General features: G+C 35.3%; 1 protein-coding gene across 20 annotated transcripts in view; it reads left to right on the forward strand.

The window, feature by feature from the left end:
* Positions 1-7,780, forward strand: part of 4E-T (eIF4E-Transporter) — a 191,698-nt gene that overhangs the window by 143,338 nt on the left and 40,580 nt on the right. The window lies entirely within an intron of this gene.

The following is a 7,780-nucleotide window of genomic DNA, read 5'->3' on the forward strand; positions in this document are numbered from 1 at the left end:
TTTGCTCACGTACTGTTGGTATTAGGTACAGATGATGCTGTTGCCCTGGTAGGTGTTAGCTTAGGTCCGCCGGACACTGCAGATATGCTTATTTTTTGTTAGTCAGCGATCTTTTTCTCGTTAATGTGGTGTTGTATATTTTTAGTTTTTGTAGTTGCTTTGCTCTTTCTTGCAACGATTTTATTTTATTTTTCAGTCTTTTTGTTTTTTGGTCACAGTCTTCAATCTTAATGTTTTGTACTTGTTTGAACTTTGAATTTATTAAATGTTTTCATGTACACTTTGTACGTACACTTTTAAGTGACCCAGTCTAAAGTACACTTCACTTTTTGTTTGTGTTTTGTAAATTGTATTTATTTTCACAGGTGCCTTTCTGTATGGCGAAGAAGGACCATGGCAACGCGAAGAGGTTTTTCGCGTTCGTCTTAAGTAAGGGAAAACACTCGCGTTCTGGTTAAAACGTTATAAATGTTTTATTGGACAATTNCTTCGCGTTCGTTTTAAGCAATTGAAAGCACTCGCGTTCTGGTTAAAACGTTATAAATGTTTTATTTGACAATTAAATTATGGTTAAGTACATATATAGGTTAATTACGTCCGGGATATGATTCTGTGGTGGCCGTTTTCCTGTGTGCGCGCGTTGACTGTTGAATTTGGAATGTTTTACTTACCTCCACTTTCTTTTTGCAGTACCAAGAAAGTTGAAAAGCAGAGAAGGTGTTAGGGTGCTCCTTCATTACAATCGGTTTATTGTACAAATTATTTATAAATTTTTAGATATCAAACCGTCAAAAATTTTTCAAAATATCGGCGATGTCAGATGAAGATATTAGAAAATTAATAGAAGCGGTGCCTTCGGACGGCGAAAGTACCGATAATGAAGAAGATGATTTAAACAGCGATGAAAGCGTTGCAGACGAGATAGCCGGTTTTATGTATCGAAATAACTCGGATTTTACCCGACCAATGGTTGTTGTTTCGGCGATGAAACCCTCTTTGGGTCGGCGAAATTTCCACACTCTTCTGCTCAGGGCTGCCATCGAGCCAAACCCTGGGCCAGAAACCTATAACTGCTGCGGTTGCCAGAGACGATTACACCCAAACTTCACCTCAGTCAAATGCATTTTTTGCAACGGGTGGAGTACTTTCGAACTTGCTCAGGTCTCAGAACTCATAGTCAATGGACCGCGCCGTACGCAAACGCGACCACTCCCCAACACCAATAGGCCACATACCACAGTCACAATGTCATGGAATATTAATAGCTGCGGTCCAAGAGACGAAGCTGCACTCACTCTTTGGCATTCAAACCTATCGCATTAACGGTGACGAACCCACAAGGATTATGTGCAGCTGCAGTAGCTCGCCTGACAACAATTGTAAGCGGTGATCTGGACGGCGACCTTTGCTGATTCTAACATCAGACCATCTTTCCATAGTCATCTCGATTAATAAACCTGCCGCATTTGCAGGTGCCGGAAAACCGCGTTGATTTGTGGCAATCTTTTTTCACGCAAGTTCTTCCATACAAGGTATGTTCGACAATTATTTTTTGTATGGAGAAAATGAGCAACACCTTCCACTAAAAAATCGCCAAAAAATAACACAATTTTCTGCAACTTCAAACTTCATTGGAAGTTGCAGATCTGTTTGTATACGAGCATATACACAAGAACCAATTCCACAAATTTTTTGGGGACCGATGAGGGGTAGTTTACTTTACTTAATAAATTGTTTGAAGAAAACATTTCAAAACAGTGGCAACCCCCTTCAAAATATTTTTAAGCTTAAGCCTTTTTAAATCTCTTTCGTCTGCAGGGATGCAAACGTTACATCGATGTTTTCAAAAGTTGCTTTCGTCCATAAAAATTGATGTTATCATCGATGTTTTGCTGGGTGAAACATCGTCATACACTAGATAAGTGAAAACATCGACATAGTTCATTCATTCCGTTCGTACGCTGCCGAACGACCAAAGCTACGCGAGCGCTTGTTCTCGGAAGCAACTACCATTAAGTAGAGTTTCGAGACTAGATTATCAAAGCTTCTTTTCTGCACTCCTTTTAAAATTTTGCATAATCAAATTATAAGATTTAGTCAAGGTACATCATAATTATAGCTACATACTTATATTTGTTTTAAAATGAAGCTCCTATATGTATATTAACCCTAGAACACTAAACCTCGCCTGATAGCCGCATGGAATTGTTTCATGCGATATTTATATTTTAAAGTGCGTTCCTTTTTATGTGAACTTGCTTGATAATAATAAACAGTATAAATGGACTACCTTCTGTTTTCTAATGAACTGACTGTGTTCTCTAAGTTAAGCCATTTTTTTAAATCAAATATTTAAAATAGAAAAATGTTTGCTTAAAAAAGTAGCTTCACAGGCGAGATTTGTAATCAAAGTATACTAAAAATGGTTTAGTTTATTTATATATTATAAAAACCGCTGGGATAGGTAAATTTGGGATTTTAGATACGTCATAGTTACATAGTAGCTACATATTTGTTTAAATTTGTAGCGAATATGTGTGTCTACACCTTTTTCAACAGTATTTCAGAAAAACGAAAATGTCAAATGAATTTCAGAAAAGCTCAAATGTATTTTAGAAAAAACCAAATGAAATTCAGAAAAACACAATTGTATTTCAGAAGATCTCAAATAATTTTCAGAAAAACCCAAAAGTATTTCAGAAAAGGGCAAATTTATTTCAGAAAAACACAAATGTGTTTCAGAAAAGCTCAACTGTATATCAGAAAAGCGCAAATGTATTTTTAACTAGGAAAACCTGCAATGGCAAATTGTCGAGTGTATTTCTCATAAAATCCATTTTCCCTTAGGAGGCGGCTTATAATTGTGTATTAGTATCAAGACGCACCCCACAAATTAGAGAACCTCGGCCAAATACTGAGCAAAAGCGCAAGCGCCATAATTTTATATTATTGTAAATATTAAGCCTCTACCCTTCCATGGGATAGAACGCCCATATTAGTTTTAGCATAATTTTTTACTTTAGCCCAAACATTTTCAGTGGTCGCGTTTGACCCCAGGCGCAAAAAGGTGGGTGACTCATTACCGTGCGCTGTGAAATGTGTGTGTATTCAGAAAACAAACAAGTATGTTTCTTTACGACTAAATTGGACAAATAATTAAATATAACTAGTAATAACCCCCCGAAAATCGGGTGCATGCACTAAAGAATACTTGCAGGTATTAAGTATTTAAACTTAAGTAAAAAATAAAACGTGATATTCATGAATATACTACAGTATTTAGCTCAAGATCTATTTAAAGAACTTCTTGAAAGACAACAATTAATCTTGTATTGCTAGAGACCTGATAACCCAAGCTAATTTTTAAGTTATTAAAGGACCTTACTCTATTAATAGCTTCGTACAGTGGGCCGTGAGAAAAGAGTAATTTTTAAGATATAGTCCAACCTTTCAAAATATCTGTCCAAGGGCTTTAATTTGATATACAACTCAATTCTGTAGCTACACCAGATCGCCCTAACTAAGTCATATGACTGAGCAATTATATACAGATACGTTGAGAGTGAGTCAAGAAAATGTTTAAACGCTTATATTTTAGCATCTACTTCACCGATTTGAAATCTGACAATTTTTGAATGACCTATGGAGTTTGCAATTTAATTTGATATACAACCCGATTCTGTTGCTATACCAGATCGCCCTAACTATGTCGTATGACTGAGCAATTATATATAGATACGTTGGGAGTAAGTCAAGAAAATGTTTAAACGCTTATATTTTAGCACCTCCTTCACCGATTTGAAATCTGACAATTTTTGGATAACCTATGGAGCTTGCACTTTAATTTTAAATAGAACTTAATTCTGTAGCTACACCAGATCGCCCTAACTAAGTCGTATGAGTGAGCAAATATATATAGTCTAGTAATAACCTCCCGAGATTCGGGTGAATTCATTCAAGAAATACTTGCAGATACTAAGTATTTAAACTTTAGTACAAAATAAAACGTGATGTTCATGAATATACCTCACATTTATTTAAAGAAATTTTTGAAAGACAACAATTAATCTTGTATTGCTAGAGACCTGATAACCCAAGATAACTTTTAAGTTCGTGTAGGACCTTATTCTACGCATACCTTCATACAGTGGGCCGTGAGAAAACAGTCATCCTTGAGTTATAGTCCAACCTTTCACAATATCTGTCAAGGGCTTTATTATTCGTAATTTGAAACGCAATAATCACTAAAAATTGGCGCCGTTTCATGGTGAAAGGCACTTAGTATCACACTTTTAAAGTAAAACTTTCTTAACCCTTTCAGTACAAAAATTCAACCACTGATTCTAAAAATTTTAAAATACACGAATATATATACCGGCTAATTTGGATCCCTCATTTCAAAAATCACAGGGTACTTTAAATTTGTCAGTGATATCTTAGGTGTTTGAAAAATAAAGTGATCTCAAAAATTTTTATTTTTTGCTTTCGCGAAATATATTTCAAGACTATGAATAATACCTCAATTCCACAGAAAATTTGTTAATATTTTTCAAATGATTATATTGCTGACTATCGGCTTTTCTGCCAATTTAACTCAATTCTGTAGCTACTCAAGATCGCCCCAACTAAGTCGTATGACTGAGCAATTATATATAAAATGAAGCGTTGAGAATGAGTCAAGAAAATGTTTAAACGCTTATATTTTGTTACCTACTTCACCGATTTGAAATCCGACAATTTTTGGATAACCTATAGAGCTTGCACTTTAATCTGATATATCACTCAATTCTTTAGCTACTCCAGATCGTCCTAACTAAGTCGTATGACTGAGCAATTGTATATAGATTATAAAATCAAAAATAATCAAAAGTAATCACCAAATTTTATCAACTACTTTTTTTTTGATTTCTTTGATTATTATTGATTATTTTTTAATGACAAATGATCATGATTGTTTTTTGATTGATTCGAATTATAATTGATTTCTACTTCCTCGGTTAAAAACACTAATTGAATTATTCATTACGATTACCGAACCTATGTATTCGTTTATTATTATTATTTTTTCCTGTCAGGTTCCATATTAAATTCAAGTAAAAAAATAAATTTTCATTCAATTCCTTTCATGAAACTAGCTTTTAAGGTATTTCGACAGGTGGTGATTTGAGATTTAACACTGCACAACTCAACCCTGGTGTCTCCGAACGAAGCTTTAACGCATAATGCTGTTGGCAAATTACATCCATTGGGCCAATCGTAACACACAAGACTTCAATATGCTCAATAGTTCAATAGGTCGATTTAGTCTGACATTCAAGGCACCTTTTCTTACTTGTCGATTTTTGGTGATAACTCGACCTCAGCACCACCTGGCAGCTCCTTTTTGCAATTGGACTGCCTTTACCGTTTCCAATACATGTTTTGAATATTCGCCAAATCGGATCATAAAAAAGATTTTTAGTCATAACTCAACTCCAGCGCCAACTGGCGGGTTAAATTGTGAAACTAAACTATCCAGAGACCCACTAAACACACACACAAAACTTTGTTAAAATCCCTCCAGCCGTTTAGGATTTCACTCACAAACATGCCTACAGAAGAATTATATACATGTTCAAAAATAAGTAAAAGTCAGTACGTTTGTACTTTGCCATGCCCACTTTTCAAAAAGCCCATTTTTCTCCATGAGTATGGGATTGATTTCATGCCCACTTTTTAAAAAGCCCATTTTTCTCCATGAGTATGGGATTGATTTCATATATCTCCATACGAAGTTCCAGTACTGTACCATGAACACTTCCAGAGTTATGTAGTATGAAATCTGGCTTGTGTGGTAGGTGCCACGTCCCCCTTTTCCAACAGCTCCATATTTTCTCCATGACTATGCGATTAATTTCATATATTGGAGGTCCAGTACTCTGCCAAGAACAATTCTAGAGATATGCAATAAGAAAAATTCGACTTGTATGGGAGTTGCCACGCCGGTATAAAGTTCCAGAACTCTACCATAAACACTTCCAGATATAGTTGTTATGAACAATTCGGTTTATATGGGAGGCGCCACGCCCCCTTTTCAAATAATCCCAATTTTTCTTCATGAGTATGCGATTGATTTCATATATGTATCTCCATACCCAGCTCTAGTTCTGTATCATGAACACTTCCAGAGATAGGCAGTATGAAAAATTCGTATTGTATGGGAGGTCCCACGCCCCTTGTACAATAGCTCCAATTTTTCTCAAGAGAATGCGATTGATTGCATATATATAGTATCTCCATACCAAATTCCAGTACTCTACCATGAACATTTCCAGAGATATACAGTATGAAAAATTCGGTTTGTATATGAGGTGCCACTCCCCTTTTCATATAACTCCCAAGTTTCCTCCATGAGTATGTGATTGATTTCATATATTTCCGTACCAAGTTCAAAAATTTCACCAATTTTTATCAAGAGTATGCGATTGATTTCATATATGTATCTCCATACCCAGCTCCAGTTCTGTACCATGAACACTTCCAGAGAAATGCAGCATGAAACATTTTTATTGTATGGGAGGGCCCACGCCCTTTTACAATAGCTCCAAGAGTATGCGATGGATTTCATATATCTCCATCCATCACTATTTCATGAACATTTCCAGCGATATGCAGTATGAAAAGTTAGGTTTGTATGGGAGGTGCCACGCCCCCTTTTCCAATAGCTTCAGTTCCAGAACTCTACCATGCACATCTCGAGAGATATGGAGTATGAAAAATTCGGTTTGTATGGGAGGTCCCACGCCCCTTTTGTATATCGAGATTTTTGTTAGCCTGTAACCATCCTTTAAACGTCTGCAGCAGGTGTCCGAAATTTCGAAAAAATCAGTTCAGCCGTTCTCGAGCTTTGCGATATATATAGAATCTATGTCATAGATGGATAAGTGTTGCTGTTTTTAATATTGCGCTCAAAAAAAACATAGCAGCAGGGTTTTTATGCGTAATTATACACATACAAATGTATGTACATAAATATTCATATACAAATGTAAGTGCTAACAGCAAAGTTAATTGCTCGTTGTGCATACATATGTAATTGCCGACATTATTTATCCATGAATTGTACATACATGGTTGTTGTTTTTTTAACATAAGAATAAACATTAACGTTAACATTAGCACGTATGTATATGTTACATAACCCTTGCTTTGAACTGTATTCCGTACAAATTAACAGCAGAGGGCGCTCTTATTTGTGATTTGCTTGCGAGCAGGGCTGTTATGTGGGCATGTATGTTACATTCTATAGGATTTTTAAAGTCCTGCAGTTCCATTTTTGAGAAGTATTTAAACTTTTTTTTTGCCTAAGACAATGAGAAGCCCATCCAAAACCTATAACCAAAATTTAAAAAAAAATCGGTACAGCCGATCTCGAGCGTTGCGAACAGAAAAAAACGGCTTTCAAAATATATATTAGTATAATTGCATAATAATTAATTATTGTTTATAAATAAAATTTTTTTTTTTCAAATACATTTTTTCAAATTGCCACATCTTTTTTTTCTCTCAAACTTTTTTGTCTATTAGGGAATAGTATAAACTATTTTCAGTACTACTCGTACTGCAATATGCTAAAAACCGTCATTTTTGAGTTATTATTATTTTTTTCTGAAAATGCACTTATATGATGCTAGCAGATTTTCGTGCCAGTTGAGGGCACAAAAATTGTTGCCCATTATGACAAAATTTCCTTGCTGGAAATTTTTTGAGGTTGCCCGATCAGAGCCAAAAGTTTTTCCCA

This window comes from Rhagoletis zephyria, unplaced genomic scaffold (assembly GCF_001687245.7).
Source record: "Rhagoletis zephyria isolate East Lansing unplaced genomic scaffold, Rhagoletis_zephyria_1.1 Rzeph_scaffold_00471, whole genome shotgun sequence".
Taxonomy (NCBI): Eukaryota; Metazoa; Arthropoda; class Insecta; order Diptera; family Tephritidae; genus Rhagoletis; species Rhagoletis zephyria.